Here is a 6,912-nt window from a genome sequence, read left to right as displayed (position 1 = left end):
GATTTATGGCCTTGCAAACCCTACAAGGAAGTTCTACTCTGACCTATAGTGTCGCTATGAATAGGAATTGACTGGATGGCAGTGGGTTGGGTTTGGTTAGTTTAGGAAACTCAGGGTCTCTTGAAAGTGCTTTTGCGCAGCTTTACTTACTGTGACTGCAGAGGCAAGAATGTCCCAGTAGGAACGGTGCTAAATGTCAGAGACAGCCTCTTCTTCTTCTGCTGGTTGGTTCCTCTGATCTACTTTCAGGTTTACTTGCCCTCGGAGAACCTTACTACAAGCCCAATTACTCCATATGGGTCTTTGTTTTGTAAACTAATCAAATAATAATAGGGCTCCCCTCTGCTGGGAACCAGAGGAAGCTGGAAGCAGGTTTGTCCACCAATGAGTTAGTTGGGAGGGCCTGGGAACAGGCTGCCTTCTAGGGGAGGGTCGCTTCACTTGCTTTTGAATTCAGCGAATGAAGTTAGGTAGTAGAGGGTTGCCTTTGCCTTTGCTGGCCTTCCACTTCACCAAATATCATGTCCTTCTCCAGCTACTGGTCCCTCCTGATGTTGCATACAGACTGGGAGTGAGTTGAAGCCTTGAACAGACTTGTAAAAGAGCTCAAAGAAAGGTAGAGACCCACATTGTGCTGTTGTTGCTAGGTGCTGTCAGTCAGTGGTCTCTGACTCATAGTGACCCTATTCACAGCAGAACTAAACACTGCCTGGTCTTGTGCCAGCCTCACGATCCTTGCTATACCTGAGCCCATCGTTGCAGCCACTGTGTCTATCCATCTCATTGAGGGTGACAGTGGGATGAAACCTAGTAATATTTTGGGTCCATTTCAACATCTCTCATAATTTGTCCCCTCACCTCACATGTATAGCTCAGTTCATTATTCCAAAGCAAACACACTCCTATAACTACCACTCAGGACAAGAACTAGAACATCAAGAAGGACACCGGGAAAAGGTAGCCACAGGGCAGAAGTAGAAAGAGTTGTTGCATTGGGGGGGATTGCAATCAATGTTATGAAACAAAATGTATATGAACTGTTGAATGGAAAATGAATTTACTCTGTAAACTTTCACTTGAATCACAATTTAAAAAAAAGAAAAGAAAAAAAGAACTAGAACATCATCAACACTTGAGAAGGGCTTCTCAGACCTCTTCCCAATCAATCATCTATTACCCTTGCTTACCTCCTCAAAGGACATCCAAATCTTGGGGCTAGTTGTGGCTCTTCTTGAACTTCCTATAAATATAACAAAGAGTATTTCCTCTTTTATGCCTGGCTTCTTTCACTCAGCCAGATGCTTTTGAGATCCACGTGTGTTGTTGCAAGTAGCCACAGTTTTATCACAGCACAGTCTTCCACTGGGTGAATAGACCACGATGATGTTCTACTGTGGTTGGCCACTTGGGTCGTTTCCAGTTTTAAAAATAACTGATAGTGTTGCTATGAACAATCTTGTACATGAATTTTAGCGTCCATGTGCTTGCATTTCTGCTAGACTGGAATTTCCAGGTCATAGGGTGGAGGAGCTCTGGCGATACAATGGTTAAGTGCTTGGCTACAAACCAAAAGGCTGGTGGTTTGAACCCACCCAGCAGCCTACTCCCGTAAAAATCACAGCCTAGAAAACCTTATGGGTAGTTAGTTCACATAGGGTCGCTATGAGTTGAAATTGATTCAACGGCACCCAACAGTAAAAGGTGGGGATACATCCAGTTTTAGTAGATTCTGCCAGACAGTTTCCCAAAGTGGCCGAACTGCTCAGCATCCTGTTGAGGAGGCAGGGGCTTTCTCACCGTCCGTCCCCTGCCATCTCTCCCTTCTTTCCAGTTGCTGGCTCCAGAATTGTTTTCTAAGTTCCTGCAAGGAAACTTCTGCCCTGGGCAGTTTAGATTCTTGCCTACAGTCACCTTCAAATAGCTACAGTGTCAGAAACCAGAAGGATGCTTCTAAAACATAAGTGAGGTCCTAGCCCTTTCTAAGAAGCTCTGGTGGTGTAGTGCCTGATGCATTCAAACCCACCAGCTGCTCTGTGGAAGGAACATGAGGCAGCGTACTTCCATAACGATTTATCACCTTGGAAACCCAATGGGGGTTGTTATGAGTCAGGATCAATTCAATGGCAGTGAGTTTTTTTTTTCTTTTTGAGCCCTTCCCTGCTCAGGGTCCTCCAGTGCCACCCATCATTCTTAGGGTCAGATCCCAGTCTGCACCTCAGCTCCTGGCTTGTTCTGGCCCTGTCTGTTCCTCTCATCTCACGTGCATCACATACCCCCTCATCACTGTGCTCCAGCCACACCAACCTTTTCATTCCTCAAACACACTAAACTCATTCCCTACATTAGGTCTTTTGCAATTCTGCGGGAATGTCCCTCCCCAGATCTTTGTAGGGGACTCCTTGGCACACCATCTCAGCCCAAATGTCACCTATCAGCAAGGTTTTGTTTTGCAGTGTTGATGTTATGTGCCCTCAAGTTGATTCTGACTCACAGAGACCCTATAGGACAGAGTAGAACTGCCCCATTGGGTTTCTAAGGCTGTAATCTTTACAGAAGCAGACTGCCTCATCTTTCTCCTGTGGAGCAGCTGGTGGGCTTTAAATGCCAGCCTTTTGGTTAACACTTAAGCACTGTGCCACCAGAGCTACTCAGCAATGTCTTACCTGACAAGAGATTCGGAACAAGAAAAAGATATTACTGGATGCTTCCAGTGGAAATTATGCATTGGTGTTTCTGGCCACCTGATTCTAGTTTTTCTTGGCTTTGAGATATTTGACATGCTGTGAGCCGTAGAGAATTGATGGCAAAGTAAATAAATCTTATCTCTGGACATGCAAATAAATTGTGTTAAGAGAGATTCAATGGACTTCACTCCTCCACTGTGGAAGAAGTCAGTTTTGTGTCCATTTGCAAATTCATGTCAACATTCCTGATCTACAATGTGTCTATTCTTTAATTTCTCCTTTGAACTGGTGGTAACATCTGCTTGATTCCCTCATTAATAATGAGTTAAATCTTTAATGAGTTCATTTTTAATCTGAGAGTCATGATATTATCTATTTTGAAAATTATCTCTTTTTAAAAGTAGACTTTAATTTTTATAACATAAAATGTAGTGAGTTCCCATATGCCCCACCCCCATATAGTTTCTTCTATGGTTAACAATTTGCCTTCCTGTGACACATTTATTGTAATTGATGAACCAATATTCATGTGTTATTATTAACTAAACTCTGTAGTTTACATTAGGATTCACTCTACTTTTTTTTTTTAACTTCTTATTGTGATTTTGGTGAAATTTTACAAAGCAGATTCATTCATTTTACATTCCATAGTTTGTATTGATTGTTCTAAGGAGTGCATCTCCCTGGTGTTGTCCTTAGGCTGGTAGGTCTGTCTATTGTTTGGCTGAGAGTGAAGCCACAGGAGTGAATTCAGTTCCAGGCCCAGGGGTTATACCAGTCTCCATCAGACCAGTAAGACTGGTCTTCTTTTTTTCTTTTTCTTTTATGATTTTGAGTTTTGTTAGGATTCACTCTCTCTTTTTTTTTTTTTAAGTTGTTTTATTGTGGTAAAACAATATATAACAAAACATTTGCCAATTCAAAGTGTTTTTATTTTTAAATTTAATATTATATTTGTGTTTCTGAGGCAGTATCTCTATAGAAGTAGACTGCCCAATCTTCCTTCTGAAGAGTGGGTTTGAACCACCAGTCTTCTGGTTAGCAGTCAAATGCCTTAGGCACTATGCACCAGAGCTCCCTATTTAACCTGTTGTTGTTGTTGTTATGTGCCGTCGAGTCCGGCCCGACTCATAGCGACCCCTCCTTGGGTTTCCGAGGCAGTATCACTACGGAAGCAGGATTGCCCAACCTTCCTTTTGAGGAGTGGCTGGTGGGTTTGAACCACCAGCCTTCTGGTTAGCAGTCAAGTGCTTTAGCCACTATGCTACCAGAGCTCCTTTAACCTAGTAAACCCAAAATATTCTAATTTCAATATATAATCAATTAAAAAAGTATTAGTGAGATATTTTACATTTTCATTCTCTTACTGTGATTTGAGTGAAATTTTACGAAGCAGATTTATTATACATTCAACAGTTCATACACATTTTGTTTTGTGACACTGGTTACATCCCCTGCAGTGTAACAGCTCTCCTCTCACTTCCTCCCTGTGGTTAGCATTTCCCTGTGTCCTTCTTGCCTATATATTCCCACCCTCAGGGCTTTCTCCATGCCCAAATGCTGTCCTTCTGATCTCCCACAGTTGGTCAATTCAATGTTTTTTACAGTGACATTAGTTAGGTTTATCATGGTGTGCAACCATCACCATATTCCATTTCCTAATTATTCCACCATTATTAACAGAGACACAGGGCCCCCTAACCTCAGACTTTTCCTTCCCTCTTCCCTCCCACCCCTGGTAACCACTAATATACTTTGGTCTCTAAGCATTTGCTTGTTTCATATAAGTGGGATTATGTAATATTTGTCCTTTTGTGGTTGGCTTATTTCACTCAGCACAATGTTGTTGAGGTTCATCCATGTTGTAGCATGTATCAGAAGTTCATTTCTCTTCATGTCTGAGTAATATTCCATTGTATGTATGTACCACATTGTGTTTATTCATTCACCTGTTGATGGACACTTAGGTTGCGTCCACCTTACGGCTATTATGAAAAGTGCCACAACGAACATTGGTGTACAAGTCTCCTTTTGAGATTCTGCTTTCAAGTCCTTTGAGTATATACCTAGGAGTAGAATTGCTGGGTCCTGTGGCAGTTCTGTGTTTAACTTTTCGAGGAATCACCAAACAGTTTTCTGCAATACATGTACTATTTTGTATTCCTACCAGGAATGGGTGAGAGTTTGGGGCTTACTCGTTGAGGTGTATATTCCTGTGGGTTTTGACAAATGCAAAATGTCATGAGTCATTTAACACTACCCTCCCCATCTGAAGTAGCCCCCAACCGGGCTCTGTGTTTTTATTTTCTTCAGAGTTTGATCATCATCTGACACTACTTTGTATATGTCTTTCTTTACTTGGTTATGGTTGGTCTTTCTGTCTTGGTCATCTCTGCAAGTAGCAGGCACTCAAAATGAATACAGTAAACCCTGTGAAAGCCAGAACCTGTGTAAGGTGCAAACCTGTCAGAGAAGGAAAATTGAAAAATATTTCCCACTAATACAGAGCGACAGAAAAGTGGTCAAACTACATCTCATCAAAGACAGAAAACTTGATAAACCCAGAAAAACAAGAGAGTCTGTTGAGTTCCGCTCTCACAGAACGAGTGAAGGCAGAGCGGGCAACAACTGCACATGCCACCACACCCTTCCCTCCCCTCCTGCAGGGCCATCTGTCTTGCCTGTGTTCTACATGCGGTGTTCACACGGACCCTGCCCTTGAAGTCAAACAAGGACAGGCCCAGCCCGGCACTTGAAGTTTCGACAGGTAAATAAATCAGCTTTTTATAGCTTACCTCAGGCTCTCGGTGTTTCCGCACTGAGTAGAGTGATCACCAACCTGGTGTGTGATGTTTGGGCAACTTAGGAAGTGAGAAGGCCTTCACAGAAGTGTGGATGTCAGCTTCTCATTCTTCAGTAAGGAAACAGGATTCCCTGGGGACTGAGTGCTGGAGGTCACATGCTGGCTGGTGGCAGAATTAGGATGTTCTGACTCAGAGGTTAGAACTTGTTGCAGTAATAAAAACCAGCACACAGAGCTCTCTTTGGGCCAGGCCTGTCTTCAGGGCATTGTGTCTACTAACTCATTCAACAGCATGGCTAGCAGATGAAGAGACTGAGGCCCAGAGAAATGAATGGCTTGTCTAAGATCCCACAGCAGCAAGTGGTAGAGCCAGTATTTCAACCCAGCAGTCGAGTTCCAGAGTCTCCACACAGAGCCATTACACCAAATTGAATACACCACAGGAATGGCACATATTTGTGGAAGGATTATTCTGGGCCTGGCCCTGTGCTAAGGATTTTACATGCATCATTTCATTTCATTTTCTTGATACCAAATGTTCTTGTGGTTGTTGTTGATGTCATTGAGTCTGCCTCTGAATCACGATGACCTCGTGCCCAGTGGAACAAAATGCCATCCTGTTCTGTGCCATCCCCATGGTCAGTTGGGGATCAGATCATTGTGACTCAGAGAGCTTTCATTAGCTGAATTTTGGAAGGAGATCGCCAGGCCGTTCTTCCTCATTCATCTTAGTCTGGAAGCTCTCCTGAAACCTGCTCAGCATCATAGCAACACACAGGCCTCCACATCAGCCAAGTGGTGGCTGTGCACATGGTACATTGGCCAGGAATCGAACATGAGGTTCCCTCACAGATGGTGAGAAGTCTACCACCGAACCACCAATGATACCCAACCAGGGTGATGCTATTATTGTGCCCATTTTGCAGCAGTAGAAATGGAGTCTTAGAGAGGTTAAATGACTTACCGCAGGTCACATCCAAGATCTGAACCATGACAACCTCACTCCAGGGCTCCATGCACTTGACATTCCTCCTGGCAGCTTAAATATCTCTGTTGAAAGAGAAATTAACCCAAGAGATAAGATTTTTTTTTTCATCTTCCCATTTCCCCAGTTGCCAGATAAATCATGTCTATAGTGTGCTTGATTTAAGCTCCCTGCCAACTCTACCCTTAGGGAGGCCTAGGCAGGGCTCTCTTTGGGGATATACATCACATCCAACAAGATTCCACGTAGTGGAATTCCACTTAGTGAATTACCTCACTTGATATTATTGTTCCATGTGGTTATAGAAAACATCAGTGTTCCTTTATCATATATTCATCATTTTATTGATCATAAACATATTTATCAGGTATCTGTAGATGCTAGGCACTGGATAAGGTGTTGAGGTGATGTGATGAATGAATTAGACATCACTTATACCT

The sequence above is a fragment of the Orycteropus afer genome, unplaced genomic scaffold, assembly GCF_000298275.1.
Source record: "Orycteropus afer afer isolate SDZICR_OR568_19922 unplaced genomic scaffold, OryAfe1.0 scaffold00094, whole genome shotgun sequence".
In the NCBI taxonomy this organism is placed as follows: Eukaryota; Metazoa; Chordata; class Mammalia; order Tubulidentata; family Orycteropodidae; genus Orycteropus; species Orycteropus afer.
The sequence above is the reverse complement of the archived record's forward strand: the minus strand, read 5'-3'. Positions refer to the sequence as shown.